Here is a 14,652-nt window from a genome sequence, read left to right as displayed (position 1 = left end):
AACTTGTGGATTTGGTGAAGGAAGGTGTGTTAAGAAACTAAAACTGTGAAGGCTGATTAAGTGAGAGAACAGGGTCAATAGTATGGTAAAGCTCTGAAAGTATATCACGAGCTTCCTCTAAAGCTGCAGGACCTCAGATCACTCTGTGCAGTTTTACATGAATCTCTGGGTTGGTGACATTCATCCGTCTTTGCACAGGTACACCACAAGGTTTTCAAGGCACAAGCAGTACCACTCCGTGCTTTAGGCAGGTGGAAAACAGTACTCAAACGTAAGGTGTGCAGGGATCCAAACTGTGAAAACTGGAATTTAGCCATGAGATCAGCTTAGACAGACGCCTGCTTCTCAGAAAATTATCTTTGGAACATCAGTGGCACGGTGTAAACTTGGCTCTCTGAGTCTCAACATTGCACTGGCATCTTCCAGCTCTGCTTAGATTGAAAGATAAGACAAGATCACAATCTGGGGGGGTTTGAATCTATGATTTTTTTAATTTTTTTTTTTTAATTTTTTTTCAAGTCAGACAAGGAACTCAACCGCCCAGGTAACAATAGGGTAGCGATTATAGAAAAAAACAGAAAGAGTAAGGCATTGTAATGTGCAAGCAGAAAAGAAGAGCAGCGCTGAGAGCCAAGCAGTGCATCTGCTGCAGTGTGCCGGCAGCAGGCTTGCCGTGCTGAGGGAACACTTAAAGGCGAGCTGCCTTCCTGGTGGGGAAGGTGCGCAGGGACAGTGGGAGCCATGGTTAAGTATAACAAAGATGGAAATGAGGAGGAAATTCCTTTTTAGCACATTTAGCATGCTCAGCCACCTTTCAAGGTAGGACTGCCGGAGACAGTAGCTGGGTATTAATAGGTGACATTAAATAATTGCCAAATGTAAATGCAATTGAATGCCTCTCTCTGCAGCTATCTAAGTGTTCATTATGCCATAAAAAGTAGTTGTTTTTCCCCCCTGTGTGGGTAGAAAGGGCTCACAGTAGCAAAATTCAATTTACACGAAAGATAAGAAAAGATGAAATAATCTGTAAGTCATTTTTATGCTGTGTAATTTTATTGTGAACAGATAAACTGTGTATATCATATTGGTTTTGTCCAAGTTTACACTAGATGTTAGATTATTTCAGAAGATGAAAGAGTCAAGGGTAATAATGCAAGTCCCTGTTTATAAATCTGTTTTGTTGAAGCCTCTGACATAAATACATGAAAGTGAAAAATCAGAAAATGAAGAAAACAGCACAGTCATTCTCATAATAATTGTAGTTCACATAAAAATTAATCACTGAAGCATCTAGCTTGGTCACTGACTGCATTCAAAGTTAAGTACAGCCTGTAGCTTGTCTGTAAAAATCAAATGCTCTTTTCCAGAGTGTTAATGGAAATCTGTTACTCATGGCTGAGGGTGCACAAGTGATGCTTGTAAATAAGCTTCAGCTTTTCTTCTTGGAGTTGTTTGGGATTTTGAGAAAGCAAAGCACTCGTTCCTGTTTGATAATATTCTAATTCGGTGAGAGGCATCCTTGGGGCCTCAGCAGCAAATTTATTCTGAAAAGTGAAGTTAGTGCATAAATTAGTCTGTTTAAATATCTAAAAAAGGTTTTGATTTTCTGACTCCCGCATGAGATGTGATTTCTGGCTTTACCCAATTCTCTCTCCACGGCAGATTTTTTCCCCCAGCAGCCTGTGTCATTAGCTCATCAAAAAACCTAAGGGAAGGTTAGGGGTGTTAACAAAGAATAATGGATAGCCTTTGAGGACTTCTTATTTCTCTGACATATTTCGTTGTGTCCATTCTTAGAGTAATGTTGACTGCTTCTGGGTTTCCAGTGGAATAATTAATCTGGGTCAGTGCTTTAGCAGCATTTTGCTTCTCTTGTGTCTTAATGCCTGGAAATTTCTGGAGTCTTTGACACATATTGTTTCATGTATACTGGGATATTACTTAGAACAATCTCATTTGTACTTGAAATCTGATTTCAAGGTTTTAATCCATCCCGAGCTTAAATGTTCACCCTCGTTTAAAGTGAATTTAATTTATGTCTTATCTGAAACAGGAGAAGCAGTTTCAGATGCTTTTGTCGAGAGACTGATATATGGAGAAAGATTCAGTGCAAATGGCTGGGTTTGCTTATTTTCCAACAACATGATAGATCAGCTCAGTCTGCTTTCAGTTTGGCACAGATTGTATTAGAGTTCCATCCATTCTTGCTTCTTCTTTAATTTATTAAACTGTGTAAAAGTCTAGTACAAATTCAGTGGGTTTGTCTGGGGTGTGATAGGGAAAACCAAGAGAAAGCTGGGCAAAATGAAAGGAAGTACTCAGAGTTAATCATCTCTGCTCAGCAATTTAAAGAGATCGGGTGCATTTGAAAGTACAAGTGACTGGGAACGAGTGAAATATCTCTACTGTTTGGTACATTTGTTATGTGCACCTTCATTTACCAGCGTAAATTGTCTTACTCTATCTGCTAGTATGGAGCTGAAGAAGACCATTAGGAGGAAACCAGCAGTAAATACAGCAGTGAAGGAGGTGGGCTTGGCATCCCCGAGGACGTACCTGCTGAGAGCAGGGGTGAGCCGTGCTTCCCCATGGGGCTCAGTAACCCTCCTTGCAGGTGCCCAGAGCCTCCACACAGAATATAAGTAAACTGTTTAAAGACCCTTTTTTTTTTACAAGGAAGGAGAAGCAGGCAGTGGTTGCACAGGATGGAGGCCACGTGAGAGAGGCCAAGGGCTGCAGGCATCATCCCACCACCCCTGCAGGCAAAGCCAAGGCTTACTGCTTGGGATAACAGCCTTTGGGTGACTTTGGGTTAACAGCCTTGTGTTTGATGGGAGCCACTCTCTGTAGACATTGCTTTACTCAGCTGCTGTTCAAACTGTCTTATGGACACGGACCATAGGAGGGTGAGAAGGCTGGGAACTGCAGGCTCGTTCCCCTGTCTGGATCTGGGCTACACTCAGGAGCTGCAAAATTTCCCCAGAGAAAAATGAATATAGCCGAGCTGGAGAGTCCAACAATACAGAGTTTACATTTAACAAATGTTTAGTTTGTTGGGTCAGATGATTATAATGAAAACTTCCATAAATATATTTAAATTATTTAAATGATTTAATATCTTAACATCTGACAGAAAGTTTCTCAAGGTTTCTCAGAAATTGCTGTGTGGTTCTTCAGGCACTGACATCTTACTCTGTTGCTACCATTTTGGCCTAGTTTTAGGGATGGTAAAGGGCACACAGCAACCAAGTGGCCCATACATTTCCATCATATTTGTAGCATTCTTCTATTCTGATAGTCTGATCCTTTCCAGAGAGGCATTTTTCAAGGTCAAGTTTGAAGGACAGTTTAAAACCTATGGGGGATTTTGATCTGTTGCTACCTGTATTGTAGATGTTCTGCGATGAGATTATCTTTGATCTGTAAGCCACTGCATGAGCTAGTAGCCCTTATGTGTCACCTACACAGCTGTCCACCAGTGGTGACTGACGGGCCAAGTCTACCAGAGGAGTTTTGCTACCCTTGCGCTGCTATCCACTGAGGTTTTGTGCTTCCTTGGAAAAAGGCCTGAGCTTGATCGGCAGGTTAAATTTGAAACTCTTGATGGAGTTGCCATAAGAGGTATCACAGCAGGTCTGGTCTGTAAACCATGACATTGCGATCAGCATATCTTCACAGGGAGACAGCGTATGTGAAATGCCTCTATGTACATTGAAATTGCAGGCAGGGAATCCCCACTTAATCCTTTGCCCAATGGCCTCACAACATGGTTCTGGGTCAAAGATATGAACTATTGGCTACATATGCTCCTGTCTTGAGCTTCGTGCAGTCAATTATCTCTGCAAGATCCCAGGAGGAGCTCCCCATCCTTCCCTTGGGCTCCGAGGTAGGCGAGCAGGAGAAGGAGGAGGAAGGCTGTTGCACTCCCCCTTTACCAGCCGGCAGAGGGAGGCGGCACAGCCACAGGCACACGCTGTGCCTTATAATGCCAACGGGGAGCCCTTGCTGGGCCGTGCTGTCCCCTCTGCCCCACGCAGGTGGGGACAGTGCCCGCGGGGCGCCTGCTGCAGAGGCGCCTCTGCACCCTCAGGGCTGGCACACAGCAGTCAGGCTTTCCGGGCTTTCCTCTACCTGCCTTTTCTCCCGTCATTCCTTTTATTATCCAACTTCCTCTTATTTATGTCCCTTGTTAAAAGGCAATTTATTCATTTTAGAGTCACTGCCTTTTCTTTGTCCCAGCCTTCATTTATTAGCGAACCTCTCCCATCTTTTTTTCTGCCTGACATAAAGTATTTGTAAAAGCCTTTCTTACTCCCCTTAATCCCTTTGGCTAGAGTGAACTCCCCTTGCTTTTCCGTTACTCTTACTTTCCCTGCAAGTCTTAACTGATTCTCTGTAGTCTTGTGTGGATCCTCTCTATTTCTAGTACACCCGCTTTTTTTAAACCCTCAGAGTAGTCCCTTGTGAAGCCCCACTAGCTGCTGCTTCTTTTTCTTTGAATTTTTCTGTATCACGGGGACTACAACAGACAGCGTTTTCATTAGAGTGCCTGTCAGGATTTTTCTGCCGCCTTCTGCACTCACGGCTGCTGAGAAAGGGGGCTGGATTTTAAGCACCCCTTTGGGAGGAGCAAGCTACATCCCTCCTGCCCACAGCTCTCCCTTTCAATTTGCAAATGAAAACTAGTAATAAGGGACAGATTAAACGGCATCATGCCTGGGTGCACTGATGTGAGAGGCTTTCAATGTGCTTGTGTCTTTCTTCTGAGGCACGTAAGGGTACGGTATGCAAATACAGACATACACATAACGAGGTCCCTGGGTTGGATTGCTCCACACCAATTGGATCTTTTTTCCATACTTATCACTCTGTGAATGCACACATCTAACGTCCTGTGGCAGTGAGTTCCACAGTTTAATTAAATTCTGTGTAATTGTTTTAGACCTGTTGCCTGGTAGTTTCTTATGATGTTCTCTACTTCTTTAGAGAGAAACAGGGCACTACCCTTCTGTAGCCACCTTCTCTATGCTGATTTAGATTGAATTGGATTTTATATGCTAGCAGGTCATTCAGTCTGACTATTTTAAATACCTACCTGGTATCTTAAAAAAACCCACAACAGTCTGGGATAGTTTGGTGTACATGTATTTTACCTTTAAGCATTTTATAAGTCAGGCTAGCAACATTCCTGTCTTTGATTGATTGATTTCAGATGTTAGAGGTGTGCGGCATATATGGAAAGATACATAGAGATATGTTTTCCTTCTGATAGCAATAGATATTTTAGAAAAAAGAAGGGCATCTTGTGTCTAATGCTGCAAGTGAAAAACGTGTTCAGCGTTAACTTGGCTGGCATCCACGGGAACATCTACCGCAAATGAAGTAATAGGTGAATATTTCGGTGACCCATGGTGATGAGTAATTCAGTATCCACCCAGTAATGTAGCAATATAAAGGTATGTGGATGAGGCGTGAGGCTGTGTCCAGCACTAGAGTGTCTGTAAGCCCTGGAGCAATGCAGAAGAACAGTTGGGAAACCAGAAACACCTTCCAAAAAGAACATGTGTCAGGCCCAGGGTCCCAGCCCCAGAGGATTCCAGATGACTTTCAAAAATGAGGTTATTGCATAAGTGCATAAAATGAGATGCCTGCAAATGCATGTGGTCACCAGAGCCTTGCAACGGGTCATTTCGTATCCGTCCCCTGCTAGAGGCAGAGCGCCGCTTCTCAAAGCCTTTTACCTCGCTGTAGTTTTAAGCGGCAAGTAGGCAGATTCGAGTCAACGCTCTGGATTCCAGTAATAAGGAAGCGAAGCATCAAGACTGTGTTCCCTTCTTATTCCCTCTTGTTCCGAAAACCCCATGAGTTTATTAGCTGTGCTGTTCAGAAGGGAATGCGAACACCGGGATCAAAACTGCCTTGTCATGTCCTTGTACGTGGCGGGAGCCGAGCTCTGCCGAGGGCTTGACAGCAAGAGCTGCTGAACTGCAGTGGTGCCTGTTAGGCTGCAAGTGTGTTAAGATATTGGTAGCATCAAGTGGCTTGTTGAAATTCATCCTTTCCTCCACGTGAGGTACTCACTTTGCACATGAGGGAATAATTCATGCGCAAGACTTTTTGGCGTATATATTACTGTCATGGTATTAAGTAAGAGAGAGTATGTAGGTGGAGGCACTGGGGTAATAAGAGAGTTTTACAAAAAAGGAGGAGGAACAGGAATCCTTGCGTGGATGTAATTCGTTAAAAGCCCAGAAATACTGTACACAAGATAGCAATATTAGTGGCATGCAGGGGAGCTGGCTCAAGTGCAAGCAGTGCAGCTACAGTCCTGGTACTATCTGGAAAGGAAAGAAAGCACTTTTGGCTGCAAACAGAGTTGAAAATGCTTAGTGGATAAAAATTCTAAGCATAAATAAAAATAGGCTTACATTCAGACTTTTAGTAATAATTATATTAAAATGACACAATTCATTAAATAATGCAATACATTCACATCTCTAAATACACAGCAGCTGTTCGCTTCTGTCGAACACTATTCCTTTAGGGACTGAATAGAGAAGAGTAACATGCTGGCTTGCATGGTAATGTCCTGACGAGCACCGGGCTGCAGCCTGCCCCCAACATTTATTAACAAAGGGCATCTCTCTGCCAGCACCAGATCCTGAAGGTGCCCCTCCGGCTGGGCAGGAGGTGCCAGCTGGGTAGAGTAGGGTAGGGAAGGAGTGGGTACGACACAGGCGTAGGAATTGTCCTTCTTGGGCTTTGTAGAAACGGAGTTTTAAAAGATGTTTCAGCCTAAGGCTATAAGCAAATGAATTTGGCAGGCTGTGATATGCTGGAGTTGAAGCTCATAGGAAGATTTTATTTTAAAATAACAACAACAAAAAAAAAGCTGTGAAAAAAGCTTGCCAGGTGATGGCTAGTTGAAAGAGGGAATTGTCTGAACGTAGTGAAATCTTTCTCCAGCCTTTGGTTATGGAAGTCATACATCCCTCCTGCTGCCAAGCTTACAATACATAATAATTGATGTCAAAAATCTATTGATGCACCAGTTAACCAGCCAGTAGTTACAATTCCCATTGCTTTCTAAACAGAGGACCTTTTCCTTCACACCAAAACTGAGGTAATGTTCAGACTGTGTAGAAAATAGAAGTGTCTTACCGGCAAATGATAGGCACCTGTGACGAGCCCAGCTGCGAGTAGAATTTGAGTTGTTGCTGTTGTCATTATCTGGTTACTTATAGAAGATGGTGAGCTGCATGTCTCCCTTACACTCCCGTGCTTCATTTAGAGACACCCCTGTGCATCAAGAAGTATAATTTGAGCCTTAGTTTCTAATCATGACGAGAAAGTCTTTATTAAATTAAAATGATTCTACAGAAATAAAATCTATTTGCAATGAATACTGATCCTGAAGGTATTATCTTTGACTTCTGGGTCTTAACCTTTCAATCATCTAAACTTACATATGAGGCCCAACATTTGGCACACCAGCATTTATACATGACATTTTACTTTTACTTGTGCCAAACTTAATTTTCAGATTATATTGAATCCAGTACCGGGATGCTCATAGTCCCTCATTTATGCAAGAAGAGAATTCAGGCTTAAAGTTGGTTCTTGAAGCCTCTCCGTGCCAACATCTGTAGAGAAAATGGCAATAATCTACTAAATTAGAAGCCCAAAGCTTGTAATTTTCTTGTGAATTCTTCTTTCCTTGTTCCTTTTCTATCACTATACTTGTATGAATAGATCATGGTAGCTTATTTTTCTTTGCTGGTGATGGATCTGGAGTGTTTGTCACCTGTGCTCTAATATGATTTGTTGTGATATACTGAAGGTTTTTATCTTGGTGAGGATTTTTCTCTCTTGTGCTTCGTTTGGGATTTTTTTCTCCTCTTCATTGTGGTATTATTCAGGCACTAGCTTTTCATTCAGGATCATAACACGGGTTTGATAAGAATACTCTAGAGAATGAAATTCTGACATGAGAAGAGGCTTTAAAAAGAAAACCACAATTTTATTAACTTGTAGACTAAATTGTGTGACTCAACATTTGAAGTTTAAAATGGCTCTATGTATTGGTGAAATGGAGCATAAGCACAGGTATATGGCATTGACAGACTTCTCATTTGGCTAATATATCATTATCTGCTGCTGCTTTATACTGAACAGGTGAGCTTACCCACTCTTTATATCCCCTGCATGCTAACTAACCAGTATTCAGAACCTTCACCTTTCAACTTACATCCCCAAGACTCAGTCTCCTTGTCTTTGGAGACAAGGAGAGGCAGATACATTACTACAGCTTGCTGAAAGTTAGCATCTCCCCTCTTTTAAGTCTTAATATAATCTATGGATTCTTTTCTCAGTCTTTTATTTATCTGGCTGCTTTACGCCTTTACCTCACACTGAGCTCACAATCTGAGGTGTGGGTGAAATTGCCAGTAAGTGCACCTAAATAAATGCACGGCTTTTAAATTCTTCTCCTTTCTGAACTACGTAAAGCCAGGCCTCTGGAATGCAGTGGGGAAAAAGAAGCAAATCCATCTACAGGTGTCTTCTGGCTTAAAGGGAAAGGGAAAAAAACAGGGCATCTGCAATCCCTTTGTTTATCCTCTCAGGATCACAGAGGTTGCCTTTTCTCTTTTGGTGAGATTAAGCATTTCCAGAGGTTACAGGAGTAGGGATGCTGCAGGTTATATATTAGCATATTTCATGTCCGACAGAGAGCTGGCCTTGCAGTAAGACTTTAACTCTTTCTTTTCTAGAGCCACTGATTGTGTGAATTTTTTACCCTCTATATTTATCAATATTTTCTACACATTATACCAGCAGTAAACTGGTAGCACAATAATTAAAAATAAATGGTTAACACTTAATTAGTTCCACTCAGTTTTGTTTGTCCTGAAGGGTTTATTTTAATTTCTGTTCCCTCCTGCCTCTTTCCGCTCATCCAGTTGCCACTGCTTTTCCCCGCATCCTTTTTGCACAGAAAATGGTACGGTGCTGCTTTCCACACTCAGAGGGCTCTGGACCTTCCTCTGACAAAGGAGGTACTTTACCGCCTGCTATCTCATGTCTGTCTTCACAGCTGAAAAAAAACCCCAACCCTCCAGAGAACAGCTCAAGTTGTGGGATACTTTTTCAATAGGTAATACAATGCTGTGCAGTAAAGGCTGGATAGCTAAATTCAAGCATCTTCACTGCAAATGTCCATCTAGCATTCTTCCTGCTGGAAGAGTGACAGCCCTTCACATTTCCCTCTTAATTTGTACCCTTTGGTTGACTATAGTATTGATTTGTGCATTACGGATGATTTAATCTTTCTTCCACCCTCTTATTAAGAGGGTTTGAAACCCTACCTGGAGTCTTTATTAGCTTTTGACATCACAAAGTGAAATGTCAACACATAATGAGATAAGTTTCAACATCACAGAAGACTGGAATACAACTTTCACGAAAGATGGATATAGGCAACACCAAATAAAAAAAAAGACAGAACCCTTCCTTTTCAGCATCCATCCATCTTTCTGTTTGTCTGTTGCTGCATTACAGTATTTATTAGAGTTTGCCTTGCTATACAATGGATTGCCAGAATCATGATTAAGAAGCTTATTCAAATGAATTAAAAATGTTTAAATGAAAAAGACCCGGAGAAGTAATTGCCAAAATTTAATCAAGGATTTAATTTGTAGCACAGACCAGCCAAATGGATTTTGCCATTTTCACTGCACTGTTTGTACAAGGAAATTAAAAAGTATAAAGAGTCAAATACTCAGCAGTGTAACCCTTTAAGAATATTGCAGTGTGCTCACTTGTTCTCATTAGCCGTATTATATCAAACTTGCTCCTCAGGGCTTGCAGTTTGCAGAGCCAGACCATAGACGGTGGAAAAAAAGATGATAGCATTTTTTCCAACGTCATAAATTACTGCCAGCACACATTAGATGATTTCTCCACGCATTGCTGTAAGCATTTCAATGGTAGGTTAAATATCCCCCTTCTTAATGCCACTTAGTAATAAATGCCCTCATTTTAGCATGTCATCTTTAGCTGAACTGAAATAACTGAGACTAAGGAGCTGTCGGGGTTTGAAACAGAAACATTTCACTTGCATTTACTGCTGAGAAATACATACATGGCACCATTATGCTGTCTCTGTTTCATTGATGATAATAAGGTATCATCAAGCCTGGCATATCTGTTTGAACATGTTTTGCAGAAGTCTAATCATTAAGTAATATGTATCCCATTTCATCCATCATTTCCACACAAAGAGCCATACAACGCAATTGACAGAACAATACTTTATGAGCCATGAATAGCTGAAGCAATGATAACTTCCAAGCAGCTTATAACAGACCCAGAATTGTGCTCTAAATTACAGCACTGGAGGGGTAGGAGGAGAGACGAGAAGTCCCTGCTAGTGAGGAGGAGGCTGAGATCAAGCGCACATTTCTTTCCGATTAGTTGTAGTTGAATTAAACGTTCAGCAGAGCGCCAAATGCTCAGCCTCTTTTACAGGCAGAGAGCGAAGATGCTACTGCAGCAGCGTGCTGCTTTGCAGAGCCTCCGGCTGCAGTCGGGATGGCCCTCAACTAGGGGTGCAAGGGTACCGGGTGGTTCAGGAGCTGTGAACTCCCTTTCTTCTGAAACTGCGGACAAAGATGTCAAAAGAAGCAAAATGAAGAAAACGTCAACCACAAATTGCCAAATTGTGAACGGCTTCTAGCTAGCCCAGAAGAGTTACAGGTTCTCCCCTAAGCTGAAAATAGCATTAGTGGTTTAAAAAACGGGAAGAAAGAAAAAAGCTTCATGTTTAGTACAAACCCGAGGTGAATCATACCAACTGTAATAGCAGAAAATGGCAGATAAGTGTGTAACAATGGGGGGCAGGGTGCGGTGCTGCAAGACTATTCCCTTACTGCAGGGGAAAGGATTTGATGTTTGTTTACAAGTCAAGTTTAAAGGAAATTGTGTGAAGTCGGTGCTTCTCTCCCCTATGTCCTTCAGAGAGGCGAAGGTGATGTTTACTATTTCTTCTTTTTTTTCACTCCTGTAGCACCTAGTGAGTATTAGTTTTATAGCAGAGAGGTGGGCTCAGTCTCTCCCCACGTGAGGATTAGTATCTGACACGATGAGACATTTTCTAAAAGGAAGGAGCCTTTCTGTGAGCAGAAGCAAGAACCAGCTGTGGCTTCATCTGTCTCTCTGCGCCTGCAGTCCCTGGGAAGTCCTGCTCCCTTCCTTTCTTGTGTCCTGCACGTTGGAAAAGTAGAGGGGTAGAGCTTTTGGAGAATGAAAACTTTTTCCTCCTGAGATCCTTGAGCTCATGAGCTTACTTAGCTTGCTTCTGCTCCTAGTCGTTTTTGGTTTGCGTGTTGCTTTTACGCAGTTGTTCTCTTTACAGAGTGCTTTTAATTTAAGGCATCTCTTGCTTGCTCAGTTACGTGGTTATATTTTATTTGCGTAACAGAAGAGTTGCTGATAAACAAAGTTAAGACTTTGGAAGAGGAAGGCGTCCAAAATCCAGTGGTTGAGTTCCAAATATTTGAATTTTGTTGCTTATCCAACCTTCTGAGCCTTTTAAAGATTGTGGCAGTGTAAATTATGCAGCTGCTTTTCTATTTTTTTTTAAGTGGAACTTAAAAAGGTCATTTTGTTACATGAAATTGAGTTAAATTCATGCATGTTTTTACTTCTTGGCTCCCTTTTAGAGACTTACATTTTTATAAACTGTGGTTACTATGCAATGTAAAGTTCTTGCATTTAGAAGAACAAATAAATTCTTTTGAACAAATAAGAGCAAAAACATTATAGTATGAGATATCAGTGGATATTATCATCCCACGTGTGTAACATTATTTTCACAATTTATTCTAAAACCAGTTTTATTTGCCATTGCATTTCACCCACACAGATCTTAACATTTATATTGCAGAATTGGCTGTATGTCGACAGAGCTTCCAGTTGATGGAGCCCAACTCAGTTTACCTGCTTTCCTTGGTCATAAAGAAAAGCAACTTAGGTCACTTTTAGATTGTACCTAAACCTGAAGAACAACAACATTTTCCTTTAATCTTTTTACTGCTTGTTTGGGTTGTAAAACTAGCAGATGATACTTTTTTTTTTTTTTTTTTAATTCCTGGTGGCCTTTTGGAAATCTCTGCTTTACTAGGATGTTTCAGGAATGCAGTTATTTGTCCAGGATTATTCTGAATGCCTGCTTTTGAAAATGAGAATGAATAAATTTGTCCCATACTTCTTCACGGGATTTCCTGAGCAGAAATATCTGTGCATAAGCCATTCAGCCCATGTGGTGTGGGTTTGAGACATCGAGGAAAATCTTGGACAAATGGCCTTTTTGTTTTTTTCCTCCCTAGACAAAATTTCCACCAGAAAAAAAAAGGGAAGTACAGAGAAACAGGAATCCACGTTAGTCCTGGTCATTCTGCTCTTAGCATGAGAGTCATGCAAGAAGAGAATGTAGTGACTTCTGTGTGGATTGCGTATCTCCCAAATACCTTTATTTTCACTGGTTATTATAGAGGTAAATAAAAAGATACAAGCTTTGAAAAAAAGGGTTTTTTTTCTGGTGACACATAACAGAACAGTGTTGTGCGAAACCTTCTCATCCATAGCACGGCTTTAGCTTCTTAAGGGGCCCTGGTCAGGACGCTGCTGGTTTCCCATCCCCGCCAGTTTCCCGGCAGGAAATAAAACAGGGAGTTGCTGCCTTGATCCAAATAGACTCACACAGCCTTTCATCGGGGAAACAGAGCTGAAGAGGAATGTTTAGACTGATAAGCTTTTAGAAAATATTTCTGGGAGTGCACTTTTTGAACTGGTGAGCAGAGACAGTCTGTCTGTATTGGGCACTTCTCCTCCTCCTTATCATGGAATTTACTATTAAAAAAAACCCCACCGCCACCTCCTTGAGCGCGGAGGGAACCTTTCACAATGCAGTTTCTCAGCAGCTGACACTCTGGAGTCATGCTGGAGGTAGTAAATGAAGAAAGCCGTTTTAAAAAAAAAGTGAATAAAGCTATAGCATCTCAACTATGTTAGAGAATCAATCATAGGCTTGAGCTCATTTGTTCCACTAGACTGTAGTCTTATAAGAAGAGAACTGCTTGTTCCAGAAAAAAAGTGTGAATAATGTGATAAAACAAAATGAACTGCAGAATATATTCTAGCCAGCAGCCAAGAAATTATTCACACTGACAGATATTACAGGTACAGTACATTTTCTGTCTAGGGTACCACCTTCTAGTTTCTCTTAGCATATGCGTTATGGTTGCTGTTTTCCTACTTTCAGTATAGAAATGCACCCAGTTGTGTATATGTGTTTGTGATACACTTCCTTTTTTTGTATATCATACGTGGTAGTCAAAACAATCATTCTTTAGTTAGAGCAACTGCCCTTGCTTATACAATTATTCAAAAATATTTGGCTGTTTTGAAACTTCAGGTATTTAGGATTGAAGTAGGGGCGTTGTTTCCCTTCTGTTTTTACTTTGAGCTGATGCACATACATGCACATTTATGTTTATAGAAAGATGAATAGACACTCGGGCCGAAGGAGTAGACTTGCTATAGTCTGAAGTGATAACTGTACGGGCTGCAGTTTTGCTTTAGCTGTGTTAAGGAACTCACTCACGGTTTTCTGCCTCATCACTTGGGGCGGTTTCTACTGTATCCCTGTATATGGCACACAGCGTAATATGGATCTAGATAAATAAATCCCTGTATTTCTTTAATCCTCATCTTGCATTTCTTTAATTTGTCATCACAGGGTTATATAAAGTAGTCGTGCTGATGTCGTTAGCTTTGTTAGGTATTGTAGCCTTTACTACCAACTCATGAGTATTGATACGTGCAAGACGTGCCTAAGTTAAGTAGGTTGCATCGAATATTAGCGGTACAGCCCGCAACGATAGGCCAAAAAAATGACCTGGGAGGAGGGAGGGCAAGGAGGAGTTTGAAAGGAAGAAAAAAATAGCCTGAAAATGGACAGACCTAGGGGAAGAAGATAAGGGCAGGGGGAGGAAGATAATTAGTGGTATACACATGTAACTGTACTCTTCTGCTAATGGGTGCTGTGTTTGAAAAATATCATGTTCCTCCTACTTCCTTCTCTTATTGTATTTACAACCTGGAGCTTCATTCATATGATTATTTGCTATGCGGTAGGTGTTCTGCTCTTGACACAAGGACCCTCTGTTTTTCTTCCCATTAAGATTTTTTGTGCATCCTATGGAATATAAGTATTACACGTAAACAGCTGCTAATCATTTACGAAAATACATTTGAAGCCATACATGAAAAACTAGAGAGTTTGTCTAAACCTATAAGAGTCGAGCTGAGTATATGAGTCTGTTAGAGAAACATTGCAAATCGCATATTTTTTATTTTAAGTCATGGACACGATTAGTACCAGCACCCCCAGTCAGTGATCAGGATTGAATGACTATGTGTTTATAACTCAATTCTTTGCTTTTACCCCAAGCGTACTGTGATGGCAAAATCTTTCAGGATGCTGGGAAAATGGATTTATTCTTTTACCAAGTGGACAGAAACGTTGTTACATCGTTTACACATTTGCAATTTGCCTTTCACTCTTGAAAGTAAGCTAGCAGACACTGGTTT

General features: G+C 41.2%; 1 protein-coding gene across 1 annotated transcript in view; it reads left to right on the top strand.

The window, feature by feature from the left end:
• Nucleotides 1–14,652, top strand: part of RBMS3 (RNA binding motif, single stranded interacting protein 3) — a 452,729-nt gene that overhangs the window by 251,616 nt on the left and 186,461 nt on the right. The window lies entirely within an intron of this gene.

This window comes from Pygoscelis adeliae, unplaced genomic scaffold, assembly GCF_000699105.1.
Source record: "Pygoscelis adeliae isolate BGI_AS28 unplaced genomic scaffold, ASM69910v1 Scaffold25, whole genome shotgun sequence".
Taxonomy (NCBI): Eukaryota; Metazoa; Chordata; class Aves; order Sphenisciformes; family Spheniscidae; genus Pygoscelis; species Pygoscelis adeliae.
Note: the sequence above shows the minus strand (reverse complement) of the source record. Positions and strands in the feature narration are given on the sequence as shown.